The sequence below is a fragment of the Pogona vitticeps genome, chromosome 6, assembly GCF_051106095.1.
Source record: "Pogona vitticeps strain Pit_001003342236 chromosome 6, PviZW2.1, whole genome shotgun sequence".
Classification (NCBI taxonomy): Eukaryota; Metazoa; Chordata; class Lepidosauria; order Squamata; family Agamidae; genus Pogona; species Pogona vitticeps.
In genome coordinates, this window is record NC_135788.1 from 108,910,267 (window position 1) to 108,927,364 (window position 17,098).

At 45.8% G+C, this 17,098-nt stretch overlaps 1 protein-coding gene across 1 annotated transcript in view; it reads left to right on the forward strand.

The window, feature by feature from the left end:
* Positions 1-10,430: 10,430 nt before the first annotated feature.
* CACNG7 (calcium voltage-gated channel auxiliary subunit gamma 7) overlaps positions 10,431-17,098 on the forward strand; it is a 53,149-nt gene continuing 46,481 nt past the window's right edge. Inside the window, exon 1 of the mRNA XM_020792856.3 lies at positions 10,431-10,931. The gene's annotated coding sequence lies outside the window, so the exon portion shown is untranslated. The remainder of the gene's footprint in view (positions 10,932-17,098) is intronic.

Below are 17,098 nucleotides of genomic sequence, written 5' to 3' on the forward strand. Positions count from 1 at the left end.
AGCTCGTGGTTGACTCAGCCTTCCATACTTCCGATATTGGTAAATTGAGTGCCTAGCTTGCTGGGGAGGAGGGCAACAATGTCTAGCCTGTATAATTAAATTGTAAACCACCCACCACAAGCTTTTAACACTATGGGACAGTATATAAGCAGCACACTTTTGTGGCACATCATTGGAATAAGATTCGATGACCTATGCTGTCAGTTTCTTTGTATGACTTGTGGGGGCGCCATTTTGTCCTTCATCTCAGGCAGCATTTGGCCTTTGGGTTGGACCTGACTCCCCAATGCATCTGGCCAGCTATGGAAAGGCTAGTCTAATATACCTCAATGTCAACATGTTATATTTGCAGTCAAACTGTTTTGAGCATATGGTGGCTAATAACATCTAAAGCTCTGCGTCTTAATTAGTAGGGCCCTGTTCTCATCTACTAGACACCCTCTGTTTCAATCCAGCATAGAAGCCTTTCTATCTACTGTTGCTTCCCCTCAGAGGGATTTCTTCAAAGGTGTGTGTGTGTGTCAGCGGTCAGACTTGCAAATGTTTGAGGAAACAGAGTTTGGTGGTACAAGAAATGAGGCCCTGGTGCCCGATGACTGGAAGTCCGTTATTTCCCCCACTCTCCCACCCACACCATGTTTGTGTGTCTTATCTCTGTCTCCATTTCCATCTTCCTATCCCTCCCTCCTCCCCACGCTCTCACACACATTTTTACAAACAACTTTATATGCCTGAACGGCAAGGTTGGCTGAGGTGAAAGATGAAATGTCTCCCACCTTCAAGCCCAAAACTGGCTGGACCTTCAGTGGCAATGGAATAACATCTTTCAACACACCCTTTTATCTGCTACTTAGAGGAGTGTATTGGATTAAGCCATGCTAATTTGTATGTAGAGATTCAAAATTAGAAAAAACAAACAAACACAACCCTGTAATTAAAAAGAATTATAATCCAAGTTACTGAGTGTGGAAGACGATGACCAATATGCTCAATCGGCACCTGTGTGCTGTTCAGGTGTTGATTGTGGATGGGACAACCGCAAGGTGCCAGAAATCCCTCCTCCTGGTTGTTTATCTTTAAATTGGACAAGGGTTGGATCGCCTTTTTAAAAAGAGGACAATTCCTCCCTCCCATATACAATGGGCCATGGGCAGTGCTTTTAATAGAGAAGACTTGGGCATTCTACACAAACATAGGTTCCAGTCCCCTGTATGGAGGAAACCACCTTTGTTTGGTGCTTTGCCATAAGCATTAGGTGAGTGTTATGTTAAAAACTAGGGCCATCTCTACCAGTAGGAAAAGTCAAGCAGCTACCCGGGGCAGCTGAGGTTCGGTGAAAGCCAAGTATTATATGTGTTTCCTTACTTCTTCTTAAATTCTTATGCTCGTCTTCTGCCTGCCAGTGTGGTGGAAGATCTTGTCCCAGGATAATGTGGATGTTAGATGCTAATGTGAGCTTCTGTAGTCAGCTTCCGTACACAGAGAGGAAGCAAGAGGCCATCTTGTCCTTTGCCACAGGCAGCAACATTTCTGGCGGCCCAACCTGATGAATACAATCATGATTCATCCATACACTTTGTTTCATATTTCTTACACTGGTTTCAAAGCCCCAATGTTCTTTAGATAAAAGCAATGTTAGACAAAGGTAATTGCCTTACCATCTGTTACCAACAGTTCAAACTGAGCCGCGCCACAGCAGGTGAAATGGCACACTGTGTACGTACTGCATTATGCCTTTAAGACACATGAACAAGAATATATATTCATGGTACCTTGGATGTACAGGTTCCATCAGTGTCCACATTGAGAAATCTAGAAACCATTAGAGAACAGACTAAACCCTGAATAATGGCAACCCAAAGCTAGCAACCTGGCCTAAAAGAATTAGGCAACAAGAGAAAGATCCAGAACAGGGACAATGACTGAACAGGATGAATATCCAGAAGAACTTTTTCCCAACCTGGTATCCTGCAGGTGTTTTGGACCGGGGGGGGGGGGTTGGTGGAAGCTGAGGTTTGGAACAACTTGAAAATGCCACATTGGGGAAAGCTTTAGAAGACAGATGGCTGCATCTGATCAAAAATGCAGCTGAAGCTTATAGTGGCATAAGGGTTTGCCCAGCCATTTGGCAGAATGAAGCTGCAGCCCCAGACAGCTGAATTTGTTTGCGGTAAAACAGCAACAAATGGTTAGCGATTTAAATGACGATTCTCGTGTTTTTACTTTTCAAGAAAATCACTTATAGCATTTCCTCCTCAAGAGTCCAAAATCTCTCAGCTAGCCTTCAATCTTATACACCTTGCTTCAAAGGAGGTAGGATAACATTTGCTGTTCAGCCTCAGGTTGCAACATCTGTTGTGGTGGCATGTCAGTGCTTGCTGGGCGCACATCCATTATGTCTATCTAGCAGCCATTGAATGTGGTCCCTGGCAAACCTCAGGAAGAACAGGGAAAACACTGGAAACTGTGGACGTTGCAAAGATAATGAAGCACATGTTGGAAATCTTTGGGTCTGGATTTCCTGCACTGGGGAAATCAAAGAGGAACAAGAGCTAATATTTGGTAATGAGAGATGCAGGACCATCTTTAGGCCTGGGCCAAGACAACTCTCCTCGTTCTTCTTTCCATCACCACCAAATTGCCTGTTCAATAAATAATGTTGTGTTTTGAAGAGGACTCTTTGAAGGAGACACGAACTGTGACAGCTGAGCAAAGGGAAACATGAAGCTATCAGAGGGAGGGAAATGTACTTGGGAAGAGAGAGAGAGAGGAGACAATTCAGCACTTTGTACCAGGGGTGCTGAGTTCACTGTTATCTGACACCACCCTCCCCCCTTCTCCCTGATCTTCTTTCCAAAATTTGACTTTCCAGAACTCCTTGGTAATTCCACCCAACTCTCACTGGAGGACACAGCTGGAGCACCAAAATGGCAGAAATGGAGAACAGGCATCAGCGAGAGACTTTGACCAACGTCACAGACCAGTGAGGTTTGAACCAGCCCAAAGCAGTCTGTTCGCTTTGCTTGTTTGCTTAGTTTGTTTGTTTTGTGACTTCCTTGTTAGGCAATGGGTGAATCTGCTCTCAAGCATCTGATCCAATAAAACAATCCATCTTCTATCCAAAGAGGTAGATGTGTTAAGCAGAGCAGGTATATCTAGAAGAAAACAAAACAAAACACAGTGGCACAATAAAGACTAACTATTATGCTTCCGTGTGAGTTTTCCTGGATACCTGTCAGAGGAATTTCAATGAGAAACACAAAACGAAATGAAACAAAGCAACAACAACAACAACAAAAGACATTGTGGCACCTTAAATACTAAGTGCTATATTTTAATGTAAGCTTTCATGGAATGTGTCCATGAGCATATGACGAAGAGGACATGTTCCAGAAAAGGTCCCTCTGAATTATAGCAGTTAGTCATTCAGGTGTCTCAACAGTGTTGTTTTTTATTCTAATTTTTGTCTTTTTGATTTGTCTGGATAGTCCAGAATCTTGATTTTGAAGGGTACAGTCAGACAGGCATTTAGCCTGCTGTTTGATTTGCTGCAGGGACAGGTTGGTTCACCAGCTTTTCGGGAGATCAAACAATGTAATCACTGGACTGAACCAGCCCCCCCCCCCCGAGAGTGTTCCCACCCACACTTTTATAGGCTTCTGTCAGGCTCTTCTACTGTTTTGGCACTGGAAACAAACCAAAGGAAGCCCTCAGCTGTCAAGGCTCCTTCTGCTATCAGTTGGCCACATTGAGAAGTGGCTTAAGAAGAGAGTCATTTAATTTACCAAGATGTTGGTAAATTAAACACTTCCTGTACTCTTCCATGGGGAAAGGAGCTTTTTAAAAGGCTCCATTATGACAGTGCAGATGCACCACATCACATAATTTAAAAAAAATTAAAAATTGAAAACTTCCTTCCAGAAGCAGGAAGAGACAAGAGGGGGCAATGAGTATTTTCCCCCTCCTTTTCTTTGACTCATATTAAAAGTCTGGTGGAGAGCCTGCCTGCAGTCAAAGCCACTGCTGGGTATCAGCCTGCAATAGATTTGGCTGTAGGCAGGTATTCGTGAAGTTTGCTCCTCCTGTCATCTCCTGCTTCCAGGAGGAAGTTTTCAATTTAAAAAAAAACAGTATAAGCGACATGCTGCAACTGTACTGCCCTCATAGAACATTTTTTTAAAAAAAATGATTATAGCATTACTTGTGTGTTTTTGCTGGGATTTGAAGATCTTTTGCTTTGGAAACTACTTTTAAAAGTGATTGTGTTTTACCCTGGACACCCAGAATTTATGTCCTGTGTTTTTATTGTTATATAATTTGTATATAAAAACAATGTACAAGTATTAATATTTATTTTTACACATACTGACCCAAATCCTGTTGCTCAATATAGTAAAGCACTTTACAGTAGACTCATTGAGTCAATGGGGATTTGTTGACCCATCTCTTCCATAAGTTCCATTGATTCAAATGGTCCTACTTTAATCATGACATACTTTAGCCTAGTAAGTCACAGTTAGAGTAGTCCCATTTGAATCAATGGAATTTATGGAGTAGTTGATTCACCAAATCTCCATTGATCTGATGGACTTACTCTAGTGTGAGTTACTATGCAGAACAACAGGATTTCAACTATTATGTGATGGTGATACCACAATGTTGGAGGTAAAGAAGAAATGAACTCCTCTATGATGGTGAAGTTAATGAGCTAATTTTCTCAGAACAAAGTCTCCCAGCATTGTTACAGAGAGTTAAAGAAAGAAGAATGAAGTGCTAGGTTAATCTCAGGATTGATTAAAGGCTAGAATAATGGTGACACACATCAGATGGAGCAATATATTGTTATTCCAGAACATGTGTGTTCAGTCTTTAAGGTTCAAAAGGCTTGTCTATGTGGTTATTGCTACACATTACTAATTTTTAATGAAGGAGGCACTTAATTTTGTTTCACAGTTTTATGTTTGGTCCTTTAATATATATATATATTTAAAAATCTCTTACCCTACTCGATCTAACGGAAGGACTGATAAGAGAGAAAAATGGAAACAATATCTTCAGCTACAAAGAACACATCTTTGCCGATTCCTCTCTGTACCTGGGCTATATTTCTTCTGTGGGCTGTTTACAGTTTCAAAAGCTCTGAGGTTTCTCTCAGTCTTCCCTCATCCCTGTCACTGGAGCAGAGGGAAGCGGAACTGGTATGGTGGGGGAACAGGGAGGGAGAAGTATAAAAAGGCATCTTATGTTCTGCTACTGTCTGGTGATAAATATATCTCTCCATTCGCCCACTCAATATGCCTTGAGGCAAGAAATGAGTGCTGCTTGGTGTTTCTGCAGCACCTGATGCCCACTGAGGCCCAGTTCTGGAATGGGACAGGAAAAACAGATTTGGTTACTTGGAGAGAACAAGGGTAGAAATCAGGATTGGGACACTTTGTCTTTTTCAGACTTTTTTTCTAGGAGTTGTCCAGTGGTGGTAGAAGGTGCTTGGACTGTAATGTTGCCACTTTCTTTCTTCCTAGCCATCAAACCTTCTGGATCTTTCACAACAGAACGGCAGCAGAAGTTGAACAGGTACTCATAGCCCATCAAGTTAAGGTACCTCTGAGCATATGCCAAGTGTGGGACCCCCATTGTAGAATAACCCTGGCTTCCAGAAATATGGGATTAGAGGGACATAACTAGATCCAGCGTTCAGCTGTGCTGCCTCTCTTTTTAGAAATTATACCCTGTGTACTCATGAACACAATCAGAGACTTCTGCTACTGGTGCAAAGTATTTCAATAGCTTCCCCTCTATCATCCTTCTGCAGCCTTTATTCTCTGACCTGGTGGTTAATCCTGGTTTTCCAATGGATCTCTTTCCTTCAAGCATGACAACTGTTCCTCCCTGGGATACAGCACCCCATTATTTCCCTCATGTCCCCTATGACTTCCCATTTCTCTCAACCCTGCTGGCTGCTACAGTTCAGTTTCTGTTAGCAATACTGTACTTCTCCCACTTTAAATTAACAAACAGGTTCTGGTGGATACAGACCTCTTTACTGCTGTATGACACAATAATTCTTCCTGGCTGCACTGGTACAACTCAGTAGAACCTATCCTTTCCTTTGGCAGAAATTTTAAGCTTAGAAAATTATGTTTTTGGATTGCAAAACAACAACAACAACAACAACATTCCTAAGTTCTGTGCAAGTTCCCAAGAGGCCTTTTTTAAAATCACTCCTCCAAACAAAGAACCCAAGAACCCTGGTTCCCAAAATATATTCAAAGTCAGATCTAGGCAGGGATCCCTCAGAGACCTCCATGTGACGTTTTAAAGAGGTCTTGGGGAAATTGGTGGAGAAGAGCTCTGTCAACAGTGAAAAGGAAGCTTCCAGGCGGAAGGGAGGTAAATCGGTTCTGTGGGAGGGGCCAAGGCCCAAGGCCCTCTGCTCGTTTCCCAAAGACAACAAGCTGTGCAGTACAGGAACCAGACCCAAGGGTAAAGAAACTCCTTTACCTTGCCAACAAAAGTCCGCATAGCCAAAGCTATGGTTTTTCCAGTGGTGATGTATGGAAGTGAGAGCTGGACCATAAAGAAGGCTGACCGCCGAAGAATTGATGCTTTTGAATTGTGGTGCTGGAGGAGACTCTTGAGAGTCCCCTGAACTGCAAGGAGAACAAACCTATTCATTCTGAAGGAAATCAACCCTGAGTGCTCACTGGAAGGACAGATCCTGAAGCTGAGGCTCCAATACTTTGGCCATCTCATGAGAAGAGAAGATTCCCTGGAAAAGACGCTGATGTTGGGAAAGTGTGAAGGCAAGAGGAGAAGGAGACGACAGAGGATGAGATGGTTGGACAGTGTCATCGAAACTACCAGAATGAATATGACCCAACTCCAGGAGGCAGTGGAAGACAGGAGTGCCTGGCATGCTCTGGTCCATGGGGTCACGAAGAGTCAGACATGACTAAATGACTAAACAACAACAACAAAGTAATTGGTTGGTGGAAAGGCCAGCCCTACCATTAGATAAGATAAAGCAGCAATTTCAGAAAGCAGATTTCAGCTATACTAAAAGGACAGAAACTTCTCCTCCTCCTCCTTCTCCTCCTCTTTTCTTCTTCTTCTTCAGCTTGTACAGAGAGACTCCTGGGAGATCCTGCCTGAATTTGCCCTGCCTTTGAGGACTGTGACATGAAGAGCGGAGTTGTCATCTTCCTGCTTTGTCTCAGCCAGCCAATGTCTTCAAATTTTTTTGGGGGGGGGACTGAAGTCAAAGCCCAAGTGATTGTTGGCTACCCCTTCTTTTCTGTTATTGCCACCCATTCTCCCTATCTCTTTCCCCCTGCCCAGCACCCCCCCTTCTCTTTTCCTCTCCTCCTGGCAGGTTGCCAACCACGTGACAGCTGGATCATACCAGAGTTACTGTTTCAGACCACAGCCCTTCTGAGCAAGTCTGGCTGGGGCAATCTCAGACTTGCAGTTCAAATCACAATCTTTTCAGATTTTGGAGGGATAGCATGGAGACGGCTTGGTTTTTGAAGTCAGGATGAAGACTGCTTGTGGTCGTATGGTCTCATATTACACAGCCCGGCACTAGATGGGCTTTGGCTTGTCTTACATTTAGAGGGTTAATCTTCCTCTATCCTCCCGCTGCACCTTCAGCCATAATCCAAGGATCTTATCTCCCAGCTTCTTTCCACTACTCACTCATTTACTTTCTTCATACTTTCTGAGAAGTCAAATAACCAATCTCCTACATTGGCCCATTTCAGGATTCCTGGATTTTTAACTTTCCAGCGTACCACCAGCTGGCTGTTTCTGGCAGTGGAGCTGGAGGTTGAGAGTTCAGTTCCCCACTGTGCCTCCCAGCAGAAAAGCCACCCTGGGTGGCCTTGGGCAAGCTGCACAGTCCCAGGGCACCTGCAGAAGAAGGGAATGATAAACCACTTCTGAGATTCTATACCTAGAAAACCTCTGAAATAGTTGCCATACATGAAAATTGACTTTATGGCATGCAATTTTTATTGTATTAGCGTAATACCATGCTCTCATTCCCACTTCTCAAAGACCAGTCCTAGGAATTCTCTTCACTGTCTCAACTGCTTGCAGTAGATCAGTAACTTTGCATTTGTGATCTTCAAGGCCAGAGAGAGTTCTTCATCTGGACTACAACTGTTGCTTTTATCTCTGATGACAAGAGGCTATATCAAATCTAGGAACTGAATTCTGGTTTGTAACCTTTTTAGGGACATTATACTGGCTCCTTTCTCCTAATTATAGTTCCAGAGGGAAAGTAAAGGTGGTTGTTTGTTTGTTTGTTTGTTTGTTTGTTTGTTTTTATTTATTTAGGTTCCATTCAGTTTTTTATTGCTGGCGGATAGTTAAGTCTGCTCTCTTGGGCTTTTCCCAGACTGCTGTGTTTCAAATCCTTTCAATTTGCTGCCCATTGCCTTTGAAGTCTGTGAGCTAAAAGGCGCCTTGTTCTATATTTCAATCAATCAATAAACCAATCATGCATTTTGTATCTGTTAGGAACATTCTTACTTAACGGTATTTATGGGGCATTGTCCCAACAGCATTGGACTGCGTACCCTTATTGACTTTCCTTTCTCTCTCCCCCCCCCCTTTTTAAATTAACAAACAAGCACCAGATGCTACAGTGGCGTTTGTCCCATCAGTGGGAGGGAGGCTGGCATCCTTAAGTGGCCGATCCCAGCTCGCCGGGGTGAGGATCTCAAACCAGGGCGCGCACCGAGCGTTGAGGGACGTCTGTTGTGTGAAATGTCGCGGACGTCGATTCGGATCGACCACATTTACGCACCCGTCTCTCGACCCGGAGGAGGGACATTAGCCAGGGGTCGAAATCGGGAGCAAGGGCTAATTGCAGCGCCTTCCTTCCTTTCTGGTTGTGGTGCGCGTTTGCCTCTGCGTGTGTGTGTGTGTGTGTGTGTGTGTGTGTGTGTGTGTTTGTGTGTGCGTGCGTGCCACACAAAGCGTGGGTCTCCCCCCCCCCCGCGCCCTCCAGCTGGCCAGCCCCGACTTTCCGTCCGGTCCCCCACCCCTTACCCCGCGCCTTGGCCGGGCGTCCTGTCCCTTTAAGAGTGGTCCCTCTGACATCACGGCCAGCTGCAGGGAGCCGGGTTTGCTGGAGGCTGGGCTGGGGCGATCGTGGAGTCGCCTGGCGCCCCTCGTCAGTGCCCAGCCAAGCCGATCCCGTGATCGAGCGGGATCCGGCAGCGGGGGAGCCCTGTCCCTGCCAGCCGGTGTGTGTGTGTGTGTGTGTGTGTGCGCGCGCGTGTGTGTACGTGTCTGTGCGCTCTGTGCATGGTGTGTGAACGGGTGAGCGAGTGACCGAGAGAGAAAGAGAGAAGTGGAAGGAGAGCGAGGCGGGGGTGGGGTGGGGGCACCGACCGACCGACCGACGGCCAGGCAGCCGCCTTTCGGCCCCCTGACTGCGGCATCGCTGCCGGATCGAAGCCCCCCAGGACAAAATCGGTAGCAGCCTTTTGCTCTCTCTGGCTCTCGCTCGCTCGCTCCCTCCTCCCTGCGCGCTTTCGCCGCATCCCACCTTTCGCTCTCTTTTTTCCATCCAAAGACCCCTTTCCCCCTCCCTCCCTCCCTCCCTCATCCGCCCCCCTTTTCCTTTTTTTGGCTTTCAGAACACGGGGCGATCTTGGGCGCGAGACGATTCTCCACCCTCCGCGCCGCCTTTCCTCGATCTTTATTTACTTATTTATTTAACGTTGCTGCGCTCTGCCTTCTCCCCCCGCCCCGATTGTTATTCTTATTAATTTTTTTTGAAACCCAGGCTTTTCTGCTGCTGAGATTCCTAATCGCGCTCTCTCTGTCTCTCTTGCTCAGTTTCCCTCCCTCTCCCCTCCTTTCCTTTCCTTTCTCTCCTGCTGCATCCTCTTTCTCCATCTCTCCTCATCTCCCTTCCTCTCTGAATTGCGTTGCTCTCTCTCTCCCCCCCCCGCCCCATCTCTCGCCTCCTTGCCTGACCCCCCCCTCCCGCCGCCGCCGCCCGCCCGCCCGCCTTCGCCTTATTCGCTGCCTGTTTCTCCTTCCCTTTCGCCCGACGCCTCGCGTCCAAAAAAGCCTGCAGAAATTCTCTCTTCGGCTTTTCTTCTTCTCGCGCTCCGCTCCAGCCCCCCTTTCCCCGGGCATCCTCTTGCCTCCCGGCGCTTCCCCCGCCGCCCCTCCAGTCGTCCCTTCTCTGCCTCGTCCGCTCGGCTTTTCTGCTCTCCTGCACCCGTCTGCTCCCCTCTCTGCCTCGATCTGTGGCTCTTCTCCTCTCCTCGCCCGCATCCGTCCATCTCTGCCCTCGCCCGCTGCTGCTGCTGCTGCTGCTGCAGCCGCCGGCGCCCTGAACGGCTCTGCTCTTCTTTCCCCGGTGCTGCTGTGCTGCTGCTGCATCTCTTCCCCGGCTCTTCCCCCCCCCCGTCATTCTGTCATTCCTTCCCCCTCCCTCCGCTGCTGCATTCTTTCCTCTGGTTCCCGGTGCGATCTTTGCCAACCGATCACCCACCGCTGCCCCCCCGCTCCTTTACCGCCTCCCCCCCCACCCTCCCTCCGCGAGAACTCTGCATCCTTTCTCTCATCTCTTTCTCTCGCCTTCTCCTTCTTCTCCTTCTTTCTTCCTCTCCTCCTCCTCCTCCTTTCACTTTTGGATGAAGCAAACTTCTGGATGGGGCCTTCAGCCATAGAAACCTTTGGGGTCGGGGTCGTGTAGGAGCGCCCTCTGAAAACAGAGCTGGCCAGGAATTCCCCCTTCCCCACCAAAGACGAGAAAGAGGGACGGGAAGCATCGCCCGCCCGCTCGCCCGCCCCAAAGGTTTGGAGCTGCTGGATAGCCAAGAAGGAGAAACTCGAGGCACGGAAAGCGATGCAGGTGCGGTGGAAGAGAGAGGAATTCGACGCCCCAGTGGGATTCTAACAGCAAGGTGAGATCCTGCCCCCTTTAGCTCGGTTCCTGTCCGGATCTCTTGAAAACCCGGCTCCTAGGCTCTTCCTTAATTCGCCCCTCCTCTCTTGTTTCTAGCACTGTACGTGGTCATCTGCATTATAGACACAGAACCAGTAAGACTGGAATCATTTCTCAGACCAGCCAGTACTTGAAAGGGAAAAAAAAGGATGCAACCCTCTTAAGTTTCACACAACTCTTCCTGGGTCAAGATCGACAAAGCACAGAAGGAGCCAACCCCCTGCTTCCTCTTGAGCTGAAAATCTTGCCCTTTTCAAGCCACTTTTTTTTGGGGGGGGGGGTGTCCATCCTGCTCTATTCATCCATGTTGTGCTATTCTGAACCCCGTTGGCCTATGTGTGAGCTTGCAGCCTTTCGTGTATGGCGAGTGGAATGAATGAGTGCTTTATAGCCCTGATGTGCACTGCAGATGCTTAACTTAAATGCCTTTAGAGACACGGGGGGGGGGGGGGGAGGTTCTATAGGTTGCATCTCGGCTTGTATGCTTCGATTCCTTCGTGGTTGCAAACATGGATGCGGTTTCCTCAAAATCACTTCTGCCAGCCTCTCTTAGTTGGCACCGAGGCATGCTGGAGGGAACCTTTATTGGCATAATTGCACCCACTTTTAAAAGTGTAGGGTTTTGCAGGTAATAGCTGTTCCGCCCGCGAATGCAAATACTGGCGATGTGTGTACAGTGGGAAGACCCTGAATGACAGTTCCCATAAGACTTCATTTGTCCCTGTGTGTGCATGTGTTTGTGCATCTAAAGTCACAGCTAGCAAGCACCTATGGTTTATTACTCTTTTGAAAATTTTGCTGGCTGTAAATTGTGTGTGTGAGAGAGAATGAGTGTGTGTGTGAGAGAGAGACACACACACACAAAGGGAGAGGAAGAAGAAGAAGAAAAGAGAGGGAGCTGATAGTGTGTGCTGTCTTTGCTTCAACTGTGTCATCTCCTATGGTGCTGTATGAGTTAATGTTTTTACACCCTAACCCCCACCTTATAGTAGATGGGTGGCGAGTAAGATGTATGTTTTTTATTTCTTTTCATTTCACACCTTCTGTGTCCTCTTACAGCCAGAATCGCACATCATATGTGTTGTACAACAGTGTTCTCTCTCTCTCTCTGCGTGTTTGTGTGTGTGTGAAACAATGTTGGATGTGCATTCCTTAAGCACCATTCTCTGCACTGCACTAGCAAGCAGGCAGTGTATTTGTGCTTTCAAAGAGTATCTTATGTATGAGGAAAGGGGTTTCTTGTCGTGTTTTGTTCCTGTTTCCTGAGTATACTTCTGATGTTGCCCTAGAATGTTGTGCTTTTTTAATTGCCCGCAATACAGGGCAGAGTGCTAGAGAATATGGTGTCTTGAACACCTGTCCCTGGGTGTCATGCCAGTGTGTGGTAGATTTGCTTGTTGATTTATGGGTTTCTGAGAGAGAGTCAGAGAGAGGGAGAGAATTTTCTTTGTTCCTTATAGTATCCATCTTCGAAAACAATTCTGTCTGTCTCTCTGGTGGGCTTTCTGTGGTTTTGTGTGTAATTTCTAGTGGCCCCTGTCTCAAACCCATGTTAACATGTTGTGTGTGTAGTTTCATGTGGTTCCTTAATGGGATGCTTTCTCCCCACCCCCTTTGTGTCAGACCACATAGTGTGTGTGTGATGTATGGGTGGTTCCTTTAAGCAATCTTCCCCAGCTGGTGTCTTCAATATGTGTTGTCTACCTGTGTGGGGATGATAGGACATGTCGTCTAACATACCCAGAGGGTGCCAGATTGGGGAGGGCTATGCCTCTGCTATGCTGGCTTATCTGGTGCATAAAAATAAGGGTTTTTGAAAAATGTGTTTAAGGCGATATGTCTATATCATTTAATTATGTGCATATATCCTATATGCCAGTGGATATAATGTATCTTTCTCATTAATTGCACCATTGTTAGAGATATATATGCGGTGAACATAAGTGAATTCTTTCAGAGAATGTATGTGTGTGTGCCAATTCTCAGTGCTAGCATACCAATGTGCGTTTTTTGGAACAGTGTTGGTTTGTGTGGACTCAATTTTTAAAAAATCCTTGCGCTGAGGAGGTTTTCCCAACCTTCCCCCCTCCATACTTTTGTAGTTGGACTGAGAGATGGAGAGAGCTCGGCGGGGGGGGGGGAGGAGAAAGAACAATATTCTGCGTTAACCATGTTCCTCACATCTCCCCACAACCACAAACCCCTCCCCAATGCTAATATCAGTGTAATCCCATATGGTGACGTTGTTGTAGGATTGTATTCCCCACCACACGTGAACACGGTACAGGGATTGCCAGAGGGAGTGTGCAGTTGTTGAGGAACCGGGGTGGGGGGGAGCCGGTCTGGGTCTAGTGGAAGCATTGCGCTAATGGGTGAGATTTAATTTAGCATATGGGTACAATCGCTGCAGGAGGGTCAAGGCAGTATATATGGGGTATCTGTGCTATTTTTTGTCGTCTCTCTGTGTGTGCTTGTGTGTGTGTGTTTGCGTGAGAGAGGGAGAGCACACAGCATTCCTATAACAGCAGCAGTGAACTCTTTGGTTGAAGGAGGGAAGCAGTTTGCTGTTGAAGAAGAAATGTGTTTCTACACAACAGATCCGAAATCTCTTTTTAAGAGAGGCAATGTAGCCTAATAGATAGAATGCAGGGCATAAATCAAAGAAACTGGATCAAATCCCTCCTTCCCCTCTCCATCCAGGAGAGTCACTCGCTGACCTGGTGCCTGCCACACACTCTCAGGCTAACCCACCTGACAGAACCATTGTGGAGATAAAATGGGTCCCCCAATGTGAATGCCACCTTAAGGTCCTTGGGATAAAGGTGAGATCAAGATGCCTTGATTAACCATGGTTTCCCTGATGATACTTCATCATGAATAGAACTTTCCTTTCCCCCCATCTCTCTCCGGAGACCTGTGTGTGAAGCGGAAACTGGGTTTCTTCTCTCCTCCAAAAATATTATGATACTGATGTGGGAACATCTGCCTGGGAATTTTGCTAGACCTATTGACCCTCATTTGGTTTCCTTTTAAATTCCATGCAGACACCTTTCCCAACCTGGTGGCCTTTGGTCTTGTTAGCTAGAAATGATGTTAAGTTGTAGTTCGGGGCATCTGAGGGCATTGGGAGGGAAATGCCACAGAGGTTGCACCTAGGGGGGAATCTGAACATTTATTTTGCACTTTGCTTTCAGCGAAACTTTGCTAGCAATTGACATGTACCTGTGTAATATGTCATGACTAAATCCTGCTTTCCAGTGAAATGAGAGCAGAATATAAGGCTTGTCCCATTTTCTCCTATTAACACATCTGTGGGATAGATTTTACCATGAAAGGGAAATGCTACATCTTTCCTCCTGTTCTTTTGCTGGAAGGCAAAGGGCATTTTCATTTAGACAGAGCTGTGGCCATGGATTAATTCACTGATGAGGAAGGTCTCTAATTGGGAGGGATTTGTACTTCTTTTTTGTGTTTTTCTACAATGAGGTAACAGTAAATTTGGAATACAGGGGCTCATTATGATAGTTACCAGAGACTGCCCCCTCCTCGAGGACAGGGCAAAATGTGAGTAACTGGAACATCCCTATCAACAAATAAAGAGCAGGACTTTTGTAAAGTGAATGGCTCTTACTTGACCATTGACAACCAAATCACTTCCAAATGCTTCACGTTACAACAGGAATAGCCTGTAACAATACACTATTCCTTGGTAAATCCATTTTTCTAGCTACCACGAGAACTGCAACTAAGTTCAGAAGAAACAGGGAAGCCTAAAGCAGACAATGCCATTATGCCCTGCTACCCAAAATGCCCTAAGGCTTTGAACCTACAAGCCAGGGCTGTACTGCTCTATAGATGTTTTAAATCACCTGCCAGGATTATGTTTTTCTCTTCTTCCAAGGAACTGAGAGTAGTGAGCAAGGTTTTATACAAGGTTGGGCTGCAACTCCTATCATTATCCACTTTTGCTTAGGTCTGGTGAAAGTTACAACCCAGAAGCACTAGGAGGGCTACACATTTCATGCCCCAACCTTTGTGCTTTTCATGGTGAGATCTTTACAACCCTGTAGGATAGATTCTACTAGTTGATCACTGACTGATGCAAGGTCAGCTGATACACGTGATGGTCGACAAGGTATTTGAATCCATGTTTCCCTATTGTTAGTCCATACAGCACAATGGCCTAACAAAAACTTTCATGGCATGGAATTTTTTTTCTGGGTCCATTTATGGGCACAGTTCACAGTGTTGAATAGAGCCAGTATGGCTTGGGTTTGAGCTATCTAAAGGATCCTGTCGCCTGCATATACGCCTTGGTCTTCAGACCATTGGGAGCATCCTTTGTCGTTATGCCATTTACCCTCACAGGCACATCGAGTGAGGGCATGAAAGAGAGTCTTTATCTAGGCTGCCCCTCTGGGTTCTGTCTTCCTGCTAGCAGGAAAAGACAAGTATTTATACAAGTGTTCAAACAGGCTACTGGCTAATGTGAAGGACTTTTTTAAAAAAAATGGTGGGTGGGTTTTATATTTCTTTTTTAATTCTGTATTTCAAAGGTTTATAAAATTGTTTTAATTCTGAGATATTATAATCTGCTAAACTATTTGGCAGTTCATCTCAAAACGTACTGTGTTTTAAAACTGTGTCTGTTTTTTTTCACATTCGTGAGGTAATCTGCCTTCAGTTTGCCGGGAAGAAAGGCGGGATGAAATAAAATAAAAGGGAATTAGAGGGGTCTTTCATGACATGGCAAAGCTTCACTGCTACATTTCCATAAATCATCCTGCTGCTCAAACCACAGGAGAAAGGGAAGTAAAGGTAGACACCTTAACCCCAAGGGAAAATAACTTCCTCAGAACTTCTAGGCTGGACAGGTTCTTGGCCCAACATCAAATACCTACAGCAAAACTACCTTGTATCAAGCCAGATTGTTTATTTAGCCTTGGCCTGACTCCTCAGCTGGGAATAGAATTGTGGGGTTCTGAGTCTGGTGGTCCCCAAAAAAACAAGTTTTCTTGGCTCTGAGTTTGACCGGCAGTGACTCTAACCCAAATGAATTGATCCTTAAGTACCCAATGACATTGGGCAATAGTTATTTTGAATCAGTTACTCAAGCGCAGAAGCTGAGTATCTTTTGTATGGACCGTAGGACTCCAAAAGTGTATTGCTTGCAATAAAGAAAGTTTATTAATTGTCCATACATTGAATCATATAATAATAGATCTGGAAGGGGCCTGGTTCCAAGCTCCTGCTCACTGCAGGAATTCAAATCAAGTTATATCTGACAGATGGCTGTTTTGAATGCCTCTAGTGTTAAGAGTGCTCACCGCCACCTCAGGTATTTGGTTCCATTGTCATACTGCTCTAACGGTTAGGAAGTTTTTCCTGATATTCAGCCGCAATTTGGCTTCCTGAAACTTGAGCCCATTATTACATGTCCTGCACTTTGGGATGGTGGAGAGCAGATCCTGCTCCTCCTGTGTATGACAACCTTTGAAGTATTTGAAGAATGCTATCCTATCTCCCCTTAGTCTTCTTATCTCAAGGCTAAACGTGCCCAGTTCTTTCAGCCTTTCCTCCTAGGGCTTGGTTTCCAGTCCTTTGATCATCCTTGGCGCCCTTCTCTGAACTTGTTCCAGTTTGTCAGCATCCTTCTTAAAGTATGTAGAACTGGGCACAGTACTCAAGATGAAGTGTCAAATAGAGGGGAACTAGTACATTTCTTGAACTCCTTCATCCAATTCATTCATAAAAAGGTTAAAGAGCACGAGGCCCAGGGCAGAGTCTCATGGTACTCGCTACTTATTCCCAGTCTTGGGGTGGCTTCATGGACTGACACAATGGCTAAAATCCAGTAGTAAGTCACAATCAATTAATCCCTACTGATTCAATGGTGTACAGTACTCCAGTTGTGCCTTCCTATTTGGCTTTTTCAGATTACAATTCCCAGAACCCCCAGCCAACACGGCGACTTACCAAATTCCATTCTTTCCTAATGCAAAACTTCCCAGCTACTGATCACGTCCAATAATCTTATTTTGCCTGTGTGTCTGTCTCACTCTCCTGTGTCCTGCCTGTGACATATTTTAATACCTGGGCGTTAATTAGTTCAGGAATTAGAATTAG